The sequence below is a fragment of the Rattus rattus genome, chromosome 8 (assembly GCF_011064425.1).
Source record: "Rattus rattus isolate New Zealand chromosome 8, Rrattus_CSIRO_v1, whole genome shotgun sequence".
In the NCBI taxonomy this organism is placed as follows: Eukaryota; Metazoa; Chordata; class Mammalia; order Rodentia; family Muridae; genus Rattus; species Rattus rattus.
Genome location: NC_046161.1, coordinates 73,229,178 through 73,243,097, shown reverse-complemented (window position 1 = coordinate 73,243,097; position 13,920 = coordinate 73,229,178). Strand labels below are relative to the sequence as shown.

Sequence of the window (13,920 nt, the reverse complement as noted above, 5' to 3'; positions counted from 1 at the left end):
CAAATGAAACTCAAGACGGATGATCAAAATGTGAATGCAGATCGCTCCTGAGAGACACAGCCAGAATACAGCAAATACAGAGGCGTATGCCAGCAGGAAACCACTCAACTGAGAACAGGACCCCCGTTGAAGGAATCAGAGAAAGAACTGGAAGAGCTTGAAGGAGCTCGAGACCCCATATGTACAGCAATGCCAACCAACCAGAGCTTCCAGGGACTAAGCCACTACCCAAAGACTCACATGGACTGACCCTGGACTCTGACCTCGTAGGGTTGCAATGAATATCCTAGTAAGAGCACCAGTGGAAGGGAAGCCCTGGGTCCTGCTAAGACTGAACCCTAGTGAACTAGACTGTTGGGGAGAGGGCGGCAATGGGGGGAGGGTTGGAGGAACACCCATAAAGGAAGGGGGAGGGGAGGGGATGTTTACCGGAAACCAGGAAAGGGAATAACACTTCGAAATGTACATAAGAAATACTCAAGTTAATAATAATAAATTAAAAAAAAGACATTTTTCAGGGTCACTGTCTTAATACTGATAGACACTTGACACTGTCACAAAACTAATAGTATCATGGGACTGTATACTGAAACCTGGATAGCAAAATACCTCTTTTTGAGATTCTTTCCTGAGATGATATCAAGTAATCACTTATCCTATTGTGGTCTGAATAAGGGACTCTGAAAAGAATCCTTGGGCTGTGGCAGGGTACAACATGGTATTATGTTGTGACTCCAGCCTGTGCCTCATTGCTGCTGCTGCTGCTGCTGCTGCTGCTGCTGCTGCTGCTGCTGCTGCTGCTGACCAGACAACAGCAAGTATGATGCTCTCTTTGAAATCTACTTTAAGTGTAACTTATAGATTATTTTAAGTAAGTTATTATCCCTAAAATGGTTGTCAAATTTTAAATTATTAATCTTTTGTACATTAACAATAGTTAATAAAAATAAATTTGCGAAAGAGTTTCTGGCATTAAATGTCAGCCAGCTAGGCAAGTATCATATTTTACTGTTGTTTTCAGGTGAATAGTTAGTAAATGTACATCTGTGTTTTTATATTTCACATGCATGATCATATCATTTATTTTTAGATGCTTTTCTTTTAATATTGTTGACCCTTGTGAGAGCCTTCCAAAGGCATTTATGCTAAGGACAGATTAACTATTAACACCTGGAATAGCTTCGCAGCCTTGAAATCTTTTTGTACTGATATATCTTACCCTCTCAGAACAAATGCCAAAGGACTAGGTGTGCAGGATATACCTACGTGAACGCAGCTGAGTGATTTTCTCCACAGATTGTATTCCTCAGAACAGGGACTAAAAGTATCAAAACTCTAATTGGTTACAACACTAGACTGGTGGAAAGGGTTCCACCAAGTATTGTAGTTAGTTTTTTTCCTGAAACACGCATGTAAGCAGCAGCCCTTAATTTTGGATAGCTTGTCAGAGGATCTTGGCAAGCATTAAGACTGCATCATTGTGAATTCATTCCTACTGTCAACAAAGTTCAGAACATGTGCCCCCCAGATGGTGGTTCAGTGCCATATGCACGTGTGAAATAGGATGCATGTAAAATTCTCTCACGTGCTTCGAAGAGCTACACCCTAGGAGCCTACAGGTTTCATGCCATGTCTATCAACCATTGCCAGCAGACACCCATTCACAGCAACTAACTGGGGGCCAGTTCCTCTGCACCCAACTAGGGGACAGATTCTCTCGACCTCTGTAATGTATATAAAGAAGTAAATAAAGGAAAATGGCTAACTATATCATATTCTTTGCTACATGAACCTTTATATTTTTATTCTAAAAGTCTAATAAGTACCATAGATATATCAGGGTTGTTGTAAAAATATTATATTTTAAGTGACTGTAAAAACTTTGTGAGCTGAATTATTATTGAACGCTATTATTAGCATTTCTGAAATGTCTTTCTTATTTAGAACAATTTTATTATTTATGTAATTGAGCTAAAACTACTATGCTTAGGTTTACAGGGCTAAGCTTAGTAGTAACCATATTTTTAAAATAAAATGTCTTACGCTTTAAATAGTTAAAATCCAAATTGAGTGACTTTCTTTCCTATATGTTCTAGAAAAGCATGTGCTAGAACTTTACTAAATTAAAAGTACTTTGTTTTCTCTGTTTTGAAAACTGCAGTCCACTTTCCTAACATAATGTTGGCATACTACATAAAGCAGAATATAAAACTACATCATATTTTTAAATTAGAAAATGGTATGTTTATTTTCTAGATGATAATTGAAGAAGATAACCTCTTTTGGAAGTTTCATTACTAAATAATGAAAATGCCTAAATTTAAAATGTCATTTTGTCAAAACTATACTAATAGATAGTATATTAGAATAAACCATTTTACATAAATTTAGAATGTTACTAAAAAGTATATCTGATGAGCTTCATCAAAATTACATCATAATTAACATTTTACTTTCTGAGATTCAACAGGATTTTGTTCCAACAGCGACCCTCTGTGAGCACAGGTGAATCACAGACTTCTAAGGCAAGCAAAGATTGGCGTTTCCTCCTTGATGCTGTTCTGAGTACTCAAGTGAGAAAAGAAGATGAGAGTTGCGGGACTAACTGGTAGATTCCATTCCTTTAGTTGGGCAGTAACAGCTTTCACTCAATGGGCCTTCACTGCTTCAGTGACACCAGCTATAATTAGCATTACACAAAAGTTCACAGAAGTACACATTTATGCATAAATCTGCTTTCTACTTGGAAAGGCAACTTAGACTCTGACTCAGTAGGATAGCCAGTCGACAGTAATGTAACTGCAGGCTTTCCCACCAGCACATCAATTACCCAAAATAACAACTCTAAGACTTAATTATACTTATATCTAAATGCTTAGGCCGTAAGTTCCCCAACTAGCTCACAACTTACTTATCCCATTTATTCTACTCTAAAGTCCCCCTACGTGGCAGGTTACCTGGTCCTCAGTTTCATGAAACTGTCTTCCTCAGAGTTTGTGAAAATTTCCCCTTCCCTCGTGCAATCCCAGAATTCCTCTCTCTCTCTCTCTCTCTCTCTCTCTCTCTCTCTCTCTCTCTCTCTCTCTCTCTCTCTCTCTCTCTCAGATGTCCCACCTTCTAATCTTGCCTCAGCTCATTGGCTAATAGCCTTTTAATAACAGGTGAGTGCCTTTTACACAGTGCACAAGAGATTATCTCTACACAGTAGGGACAAAACTAAAACATGAGGGTATTCTCTGCTAGGGATTATGAACACACTCATTTTCTGATGTGCAAATACTCCCATAGACAAACAAAACATTGCTCAGTTGTTCAAATCAAATAAGCATAGACCAGCCTCCTAGATACTGAGGTATACTATTGGAAAGAGAGAAATTCATTAAGAATCAGGAGTTCTTGAGAGTTCTACAGAATGTTCAAATACTCATCCATCTGGTTTATCAATGAGTGGGGGAAACATTAATGCTGGCTGAACTGGGGGAAAAACGTTTCCATAATAAAGTGATTCTAGCAGATGTACAGGAGCGCTCAATCTGCAGTTGGGAAGAGAACGGCTCTAAGCAGATTTATTGTGTTGGAATTTTGATTCTCATCTGACAACGAAGTCAGACTTCAGAGTGAGGGGCTTCATTTCATTCTTGTGTTGACCATTTTCTCTATCATGACACAATAGAACCCAGAAAACCCACTCCTAGAGATTTATTCAAGAGAAACAAAAATTATAGCCTGGACAAACACATGCTTATTGCAACATTATTCATAACAGTGAAAAACTAAAATGTCCACTAGCATGGGAGGAAATAAACAATTCACAATATAGTCACATACCAGAACATCACTAAGTGATAAAAGAAAAAAAGGAAAATATAGCGAATGATAAGAATTACAAAGCCTTTATACTAAATCAAAAAGGTGAACAAAAGTACATACTATTTAATCCCACTTAAATGAAATTTTAGATCAAGGGAAAAAAAACATAAGTAAGAGTCTGCAATACAGCAGGTATCCATAACCAAAGGTCAGGGTTAGGGAATGCATGAAGAGTCTGACAAGAAAATGTAGGATCTCCTTGGTAGTATTTCTACACTTTTATACCAATAACAAAGCCCAAGCAATTGTGAACTTAACACAGATTGTGTATAAATTATACTTCAATTAAGATTAGACAAATAGATAAATAAATGATACACAATAGATGATGAGGATGATAGATAGATGATAGATAGATTGATTGATCGATAAATAGATAATAGAGATAATTGGTAAATGATAGATAGATAAATGATAGAGAGAGATACATGTAATAGAAAATCAGAACCAACCCAACCCCCCTTTAAGTGTTCCCAATAGTACTCTGACTTTGTTCTAACTTAGCATCACCATCCCACCAAGTGTGTACACACAACTGTTCAGTTGTTATCTGTTCCCAACGTGACAAAAGCAACACTCTGAAAACATCACTGACGTCAGTTACCACGGTGGGGGAATTCACAAAAGCACCGTCAACCAGTGGTTATAAAGTGAGCGTGGTCTTGGTTAGGCGGCTCTGTGCTTTCTCACTTTCACTGAGTCCTGCTGAGCACAATGACCATTTTGTTATTCTAGTATCTTTGCGGACACTATAAAAATACAATACTTTCCATAGAGGGAGCTGAAGTGTGCATCTGGTTTCTTTCTTTGTCTTTCTTTTGTTTTGCTTCTTAAGTCTCTGATGAAGTGTGGAGCCTATGACTCACATCTCGGCAAAGGCTGACTTTCTTTCTCTTATCTTCATTGATTTGAATCTTACAAGTGTTTTATTTCAGATACACAGATGATGGTTAGATAGATGATGATAATAAAGATACGTATATATGGAATTTTCCTATATTTTGAGTGATTTTTCTGTTCTCACAACTGCTCATGTGAAGTACTGCTTTGAATTGGATGAGGACCTTCTGTTTTTCTAACATAATATTTTCATTAATTATTTGGGAATTTTACATCATGCACTCCAATCAAGCTTGCTTCTCAGTCCTCCCATGTCTTCTTTCCCTCCCTTCTGACCTCTCCCACCCCAAAGTAAAAGACAAAAGAGGGAAAAAGGAAACAAAAGTCCACTTTGTGTTGTCCATAAGCATGGCCCAACTCCCAGTGGCCAGTCCTCTAAGGAAAGCTGAATCCTTCTCCACCCACACCCCAACCAGAAGCCATCAGTGTGGAGAGCTACATATCAGCATCCCTACTGCAATTTGTAAGAGTTCTCCTGGATGGCTTGCCTTTTTAGACTGTTACATTTATAGAGCTAGAGGTGGAGGTAGTGACAGTCACAGAAGCTTTCCAACTTCCTCTTTCTCAACTATGCACCTACAGACAGAGGGTAGCTTCCTTGTCACAGAAATAGCTTCCATGCCCTTTACAATTGGTGAGATCATGGATCCTGGTCTTCTACATGGCTTTTGGTTAGAGTACAGGCTATGAACATGCACATGATCTCCAATATCAGTACATGTCAAGGATCTCTGCTTGGTCTCCAGTAGCAATGAGGCTTGTTGACATCAACGCCATCTTCAGCTGAAACACCAGCCATTATCACCATGTCCTCCAGGAGAAATATAGACCATGGAGATCTTTCAAGGAAGACCAATCCAATAAATGGACTGTCCTTCATTTTGAACATCCTGTCACTGTTCAGAACCAGGGCAAGCATGTGCCTCTGCAGATGGTTCTGGAGCTGCGTCTGCACAAGCTCCAGGCTGCTACATAGAACCTTGCAGACCCTACTGGGTAGTGACCTGCACCTCTAGCAACTGCAGCCTTCTCTCATATAACTAACAGCTGTCAAGTCTCCAGTTCCGCCACACACACACCACTCTGATCCTCCATCTTTCTCACCTCTCCATTACATCATAGGGCACGGGAAGCTGCGATGTGCCGAGGCTTTATGTACAAACCTTCATTGTAATGAGTCCTTGGTCTGTTTCAAGGCCTCTGACTTCTGCCACATCATCAATGGCTGAGATTTCTCTCAGATATCTTATTGCCCAGAGTCTTGGAGATTCTGTGGCTCTGGTTCTGCAGGATCGACCCCTTAATATGCTCCAGTAGCTCATAGATGGAGTAGAAGTGTTATGGCTATTCCTAGTTGTCAACTTGACTACATCTGAAATAACTATAATCCAGTAATAGAGTCCACACATGTGATTCAGATCTTGAGGTTGGAAGACACAGGCTTATGACCCAGATCTTGACATGGAGATCTGTGGTATAGTGGCCCTAAAAAGCATAAGCCCAGGCAAGGTACCACACTTTTAACCCAAGAAGACAGAAGCAAGCAGATCTCTGAGTTCAGGGTCAGCCTGGGACAAAACGAGTTCCAGATCCAGTTATGGTGGTACACAACTTTAATCTGAGCCACACATTTTGGTGGAGGCCTACATAAGACATTGGAAGAAGAAAGGCTCACTTGTCTTCCCTTGCTTGTGCTTGCTTGCCCTGCACATCTATCTGTTGGAATCTCTTCTTCAGGATTCCAGCTTACACAGAAGACTAGGTGAAACAGCTAGCCTCCTGGACTGAGCACCTATTAGACTTTTGGATTTCCCATTCACAGCTGCCCACTGTTGGCTTAGTTTGGCTGCATATTGTAAATAATTACAATAAATTCTCTTACTATATAGAGAGATTCCATAAGTTCTGTGACTCTAGAGAACCCTGACTAATACAAGATGTTAGGGTGGACCAACTCAAAGGCTTGGATCTGGGGCTGGGTGGTAGCTGAATTGGTCAGCCTGTTCTTCAGCCTGGCCAGCAAGGGTTAGCACCAGCCAGATGAGAATCATCTGCTGGAAGTAAAAATAATCCCAACATACTTTACTCTCTGTCTTAGTCAGGGTTTCTGTACAAAACATCATGGCCAAGAAGCAAGTTGGGGAGGAAAGGGTTTATTCAGCTTACACTTCCACATTGCTGTTCATCAACAACAGAAGTCAGGACTGGAACTCAAGCAGGTCAGGAAGCAGGAGCTGATGCAGAGGCCGTGGAGAGATGTTACTTACTGGCTTGCTTCCCCTGGCTTGCTCAACTTGCTGTCTAATGGAACCCAAGACCACCAGCCCAGGGATGGCACCACCTACAATGGGCTGGGCCCTCCCCACCCTTTCACTAATTAAGAAAATGCCTTACAGCTGGATCTCATGGAGGCATTTCCTCAAGGGAGGCTCCTTTCTCTGTGATAACTCCAGTTTGTGTTAAGTTGACACCCAAAACCAGCCAGTACACTCTCTAAATGACTACTTTTAATTTAGGCCCATTATCATTATAAAATAAATAGTGAAGTACAAGTCTTAACAATAATTTTAAGTGCAAATATATATATATATGAAACAAAAACATAGTAGTATGTATATATTACAGGAGATAATTAATATCTGTCCCAATATTTAGTAGTTGTGAGATATTATGATGCACTCAAGAAACATTTCCCAACTTAAAGGGGGAAGAATACCTCCTAGCTGACCATAATTTAAAAAACAATCTTCACCATAGGGCACTGGAAGCTGTAGTATGTTGCACTGCATTATGGAAAAATTATAAATATCTGCCAAAAATAAATTTGGCCCTATTTAGCTTTCTTTTTGTCTTGGTGTTGTAATTTTTGTGATAATACAACAGTACAAGGTATTTTTATCTCTGCCTTCATTTTTGTAAAGGAATCAAATAAATAAATTAAAAGCTTACTACCAAATGGATTCCACTAGTAGATAGGTAGATAAAATTATTGGTGGAAAAAAAATGTTCTCATCCTAAAATGAATAAGAGAAAGTTTATTCTGGAACCGTTCTGAGTAACCATGTTCTGGGAGCACAGACTTAAGTTATTCCAAATTCCATGTTGCAACGTGGAAGCAGTTTTATGAACCTTTATAGTCTAATGGAACAAAGAAAGTCATAAATCAAGAGAAGTTTAAATACGTTGGTGAGTACATCAGAGGGATGATTACAGAAAGAATGGAGAAGCTTTTCTATAAGCCTCGGATGTCATGTGATGACATTCTTAGCTTTGGGGTTAGTGGAAGCCAGTGGCCTGATAAATTAATAGATTTCAGAAAGGTTTTACCTCATAGTCACGGGATGCTAGTTCAGACACAGACATATGCAGAGAGTGACTGTTGTCAGAGAGAGGGGCTAAAGCTAGCACAGAGACCATAATTAGACTCCGGACCTGCAACATCCTAACCTCTCTACACTATGACAGTTTTAAATAGCCAATCTGTCTTTGCAGACATGGCTTCTTTCTAGAAATTTTAGTTCACAAAATTAACCAAAGTCAAGAAGATGGTAGACTAGAGGCAACTTTGTGTGAGCCAGGGAAGGAGAGAGATAAAAAAAAAAGGGGCACTCTCTTACAAATAGAAAGGGGGAGGATACTTGGAAATATACAAAGAAAGAGAAAGATAACCTAAAATAAGCAGGTGACATGGAGAAAGAAACCTAATTACAGACTTGGCTATGTAATTCTTGCCAGGGGAGAGAGAGCAGGAGTTACTTTTGGAAAGTAAGCTAAGGGAAAATACAGATGGTCCTACCTCCAGGACAAGCCCTAAGCCCTCGCAAGCCTAAACCTAGTTCCAGGTTTTGATGAGATAGTGATTTTTCTAGCAGATGGGTCAGTATTGTAGAGAAATCCTACTTTGTCATCCTAAATGACTCATAGAACAGCAGTCAAGTTCATTTTGAGAGATGATCTGTTGCTAAAATTTGAGCTATCCATGCATCTGAGATCAGAAAATGGTCATATGTCAGAGAGTCTCAGTTTGGTCTACCTCACCACTGGGTGAGGGAAGGCTGGGAGGGGCAGTGGTGGAGAACAAAGTCTCAGAACCTGACAAGACAATATGTACAGGTAGCACGGGGACTTGGCTCAGGCTGGGAGGACATGGGAAGGTAGCCAGGAACTGTTCTCATCAACTGAGAACCATTCTGAATTTTGATAGCTCTAAGTATGAATCCTGCAAGTGGATCAAATTCTGGAACCTGGCAGTTGTTGAGTACTGCAGATTCTAACAACTCAGGAGTTTCAGGAATATACTTGATAGCCACAGGGCTATCAATGTAAAAGACTAATCTTTGAAGCACCTTGAAAGTATAACAAAAACCTGCACCGGTACACATCTCTTTGCTAAGGTGCATCTCAATGTGCCTGGAGACACTCTTCAGCTAAAGCTCTGAGTATGATGTATCAAGTCTGATCTGGAGAAGAGAGCATTCCCAGCCCACAGACTGCAAAACTCTATGTGGCCAGCAGAGGGTCCTCTGGCAGACATCAAATGCTTGCTTGTCCAATACAGATTCACCAACTAGAAGCGCAGAAGCAAGAGCCCACCACTTCAACATACCCATCGCTCTCGACATTTATACTTATATTTTTACTTTATCTTATTATTTTATCTTAAAATACACTTATATTTCAATTTTCTTCTTAAAGTTACTTGATTTGTGTTTTGAACATTGTTGCTATTGAGAAACCTTTTGTCTTCGGTCCTACCTTTTTTTCCTTTGTTGTCTTTGTCCTTTCTTTTGTAAACTCTCTTTCTCCTTTCTCTTGGACTCCATAATGTTCCTCTCCATCCCTCTTCTTCTTTTCATTTTCCCTTTACTGTTATTTCTCCATCAAGTCTCTTCTTTCTCTCCATCCTTCCTTTATCTCATTCATTTACTATTTACACATTTACCCAAACAACCTGGGACTTCAATTTAAATTTTTAACTGTTGTGGTTATTGATGATCTATTATTGAGCTTGTCTTGATTTTAAATGTATTTCTGTATTTTGATAATTTGATGCCTTTTTCTATTAAAGTATCTGTTTTCTTTTTGCTGGGTGGTACTGAAAACCTGACCATCAAGAGTAGACTGCATAAGGGTTGGAGATTTAGCTCAGTGGTAGAGCGCTTGCCTAGCAACTGCAAGGCCCTGGGTTCGGTCCCCAGCTCCGAAAAAAAAAAGAAAGAAAAGAAAGAGTAGACTGCATAATTCAATTTCCCATTCCAAAACTGAAAAGATATCCAAGTCAACAGAGACACAAATCAAATAGGTAAAAAAGAAACATGAAGATACAAGACATATAGGACTCTTCAAATATTTCATCAACAAAAGAATTAAAAGATATTGAAATAAATGCAATATGAAAATTTTAAGTTTTCTGTTTTTTTTTTTAAATTATCAGTGGTCTGAATGATTACTCAACTAGAAGAATCCATTCCAGGACCTAGAGAGAAAAGTGGTAACATAGAAGAAATTGAATATGGTTAAAAGGATAAGCAGGTCAGCAATAGGAATAAAACAAGAAAATGAAAGAGAAATTCAGGAATGAAATTGAAATGATCCCTAAGTATATGGACTCTGGCAGGTTACCCACACCCCAAGAATCAACCCCACAACCATGTACATATAGATAGCACTAATTTGACTCTGTAGGCAATATTTTTTTTTAAAAAAATCAGCAAAAACAATGAAAAAAAGAAAGAGAAGGAAGGAAGGAAGGAAGGAAGGAAGGAAGGAAAGAAGGAAGGAAGGACGGAAGGAAGGAAGGAAGAAAGGAAAGGAGAAACGAAAGATATGAAGTTGGGAGGAAGATTTGTAGGGGAAACCTGGCTGGTGTTGTTGATATTTAAAGTATGTGTTAATACATCATACTATTGATACATATTCAGAATTCCAAGAGGCTTCTGCCGTAAGTTCTGAAAAGGATGATTGTGAAATTGCATACTTATTAGAAATGATGGCTATCTTGGAGATGCCTTTGCAGATTGAAGTTGATGATGCTGTGACATATGTATCCAATAGACTACAGCAATTTTTTAGACATTATGGCATATAACATGCCTACATGTCAAACAATCTTAAAAAGATCTAACTACACTTTGAAGGGAATGCTCATAAAACAGAAGGGAGATATTGGGATCTCCCATAGAGAGATTAAATGAAGCTTTGTTGACTTTAAATTTTTAAATGTCAATGAAACAGGTAACACAGCTGCTAAAAAAAAAAAAATACTGACTGTTAGGAGTGTGTATTAATTAGCGTGTGTTTGTGTGTGTATGTGCATGCATTTGCACGCTAACCTCAAAATGGAGGGCAAGAAATATATTACATTGGGGGAGAAACTTTGTATTTGTTTCCACAGGAGATGAAAAGCTATGGATTCCACCAAAATTAATAAACTAAATTTTACCAGGGGAGATCTCCCGAAAAACTTGGTTGCAGACATGAAGAAAGAAATCAAGAAGAACAACAAAGTGCGTAAAATGAATGCTGATTCCTCTAGCTCTCAGAGTGGCTGAAAATGTCTCTGTGTAGTCAATAAACTTAATTGGCTACAGAGTCCTCAGGACTTAGTATGGCATGCCAACCTCTCATATGTCATGGATAGAAATTCATATCACTGTTGACTCTACAATCCAAACGAACTTATAAAGTTTAATACCTTTCACCTGCTCAAACAAAGAACAAAAAAATCTTTAGCAGAATTGCACATTCCATTAATGTGTTATTACAGAGGTGTGTATTATCTTTACAAGTTTATATGTTTACAGGGCAAAAGGAAAGACAACAAAGAAAACAAAACAAGTAACCCACATGTTCACCCTCCCATATTGCCTCCATGACAGTTCCCCCTAAATCTCCATCCAGAACAACTTTAAAACAGCTAGCTAAGATCTTCCCACCTCACAGACTATTCCAGCCAGGACTTTCCTATCACACAGAAACTGGACAGCCAATGTTGTGACTAACTTTCTTAAGACTTGGACAATATCCCAATTTTTCTTAGGGTCCCCAAAAGAGAATGTTTCCCTCAGATAGCAGAAAGAAGTTTTAAGAGAATGGTGCCCATTCCCAAAATGTAGGGTAGGTACTTGTTGGTCATTTGGTGGGTGATGGATGTTTTTTATCATTTAAGGGGTGGGGTGTTGGTTGCAATTTGTTAATGGTATTGGTCAGGGAAAAATAAATTAAAGGGGGTTAGATTTAGGGACCCTTTTTCTATTTCTTTTCCTTTCCTCTATTCTCCTTTCCTCTACCTCCTATCTAATGTTAGGCAGAAAGGGAGAGAGAATGAAAAGAAAAAAGAGGGGATATAGGAATGATAGGATAAAGGAGTACATTATTGAATCTACTTTTAAACTAAAGAACATCAAAAAGACAATTTACATTATATGGATCTCTATATATTGATACACATTTAAGGTTATTTTTGTTATATCTTATTGACTATATATATGTTTCAACTCTTGTTTTAGATATTATACCTATGCAACCCATTTTTAAAATGTAAAGTTCTAGTCCTTGAAAGCTACTATCACAGAAAATTTAAGAACATTGAGAACTTGCAGTCATGTTAGGTATTAGCTTAGCTAAGTATAGAAATAAGCTATATTTAGCTTCCTGTCAATGTTTTCAAAGTTGATCAAATAGTAGATAGCTAGAAACAAGCAATGTTTGCATATCCAGATATACTTTAAATTTATAGGTCTTCAAACACTTTAGAGATCTACAGAGCATGGCATTTAAGATGTTTCAAGGCTTTTCAAGACAGAAACAGAACTTCTCCTGGCACCACCCGCATACTACTTTAAAGAAGATGATGGGCATCAAAGAATCTCCTTATAGTGTTTGCTTCAAGTATGGCAAAAATGGCCACTAGGCAAAAATTGCCCCTGCTTCAACTGCTGACAGATGATGTCCAAGCTGTGGACAAGTTAGACACAAAGGAAGTCAACTGCCAAGCTTTGCCAGGATGAGGTAGGCAAGTCCTTCACAATTCCTGCTTCACAGAAAAGTCTGTCAATATACAGAGAAACCTTGGGTGACAATCCAGGTACTCAGCAACCTCTGTCATTTCTACAGTTTTGGAAGCTGCTTGCTCTGCACTTCCTGTTTACTCAGGTAACATCTAGCTTTCTCATGTTTCTGATAGTTAATAATCTCACAATTAAACTTAAGTTGTTTATGATCTAAGAAAATATTTTAATGTCTAAAAATATTTATAGGTCTACATATACAAATTATGATAGAAAGTGATTTAGGTATAGAACTTTGAACTCACCAAGATAGAATAAATAGTGGAGTACTTTCTCCAAGGTTGCCAAATATACATGGACTGAACATTGTGAATGTAATTCTTACCTGGTGGTTCTCATGATTGCTCTTATAGTATATAGTTTATGGCATGTATATTAGAGAAAGAGCCATTTATTGAACTAAAAGGGGGAAGTATTAGAGTGCCATTTTGTGCACTGTGTAAAGATTATCTTTGTATTATTCAAATGTAATTTCTGTGCTGACAGAACTCTGATTACTGGCTGAATATTGGTGTTGTCATTGTTATGAAGCATGTCCTGCCTTGGTATTTTGTAAAAATTGTTCTCTATCACAATTTGATTGTTCAAATAAAGATCTGAATGGTTGAGTTTGATTGGTAGTGGGAGCAGAGAGCAGACCCCAGAAAACCCTGAGAGCCCCACCACCACTATTGGCCTAGTCACCATCACACCTGGGAGGAGTGGCAGCCACCAGCAGGGACAAGAAAGTCATTGCAACAAAGGTTTTGGGAACAGTAAAATTGTTCAATGTAAGGAACAGATATGGTTTCATTAACAGGAATGACAACAAGGAAGATATTTTTGTATATCAGAGTGCCATAAAGAAGAATAACCCCTTTGCAACCCCATAAAAACAACAGTACCAACCAACCAGAGCTCCCAGGGACTAAACCACCATCCGAAGAGTACACATGGACAGACCCATGGCTCCAGCTGCATATGGTGGCTTGTCAGGCACCAAAAGTAGGAGAATCCCTTGGTCCTGCCAAGGCTGGAACCCTCCTCGCAGTGTAGGGGAATGTCAGGACTGGGAGGCAGGAAGGGGTGGGTGGTTGAGTGT

At 38.8% G+C, this 13,920-nt stretch overlaps 1 pseudogene; it reads left to right on the top strand.

The window, feature by feature from the left end:
- LOC116908217 overlaps positions 1-13,920 on the top strand; it is an 82,951-nt pseudogene that overhangs the window by 67,488 nt on the left and 1,543 nt on the right.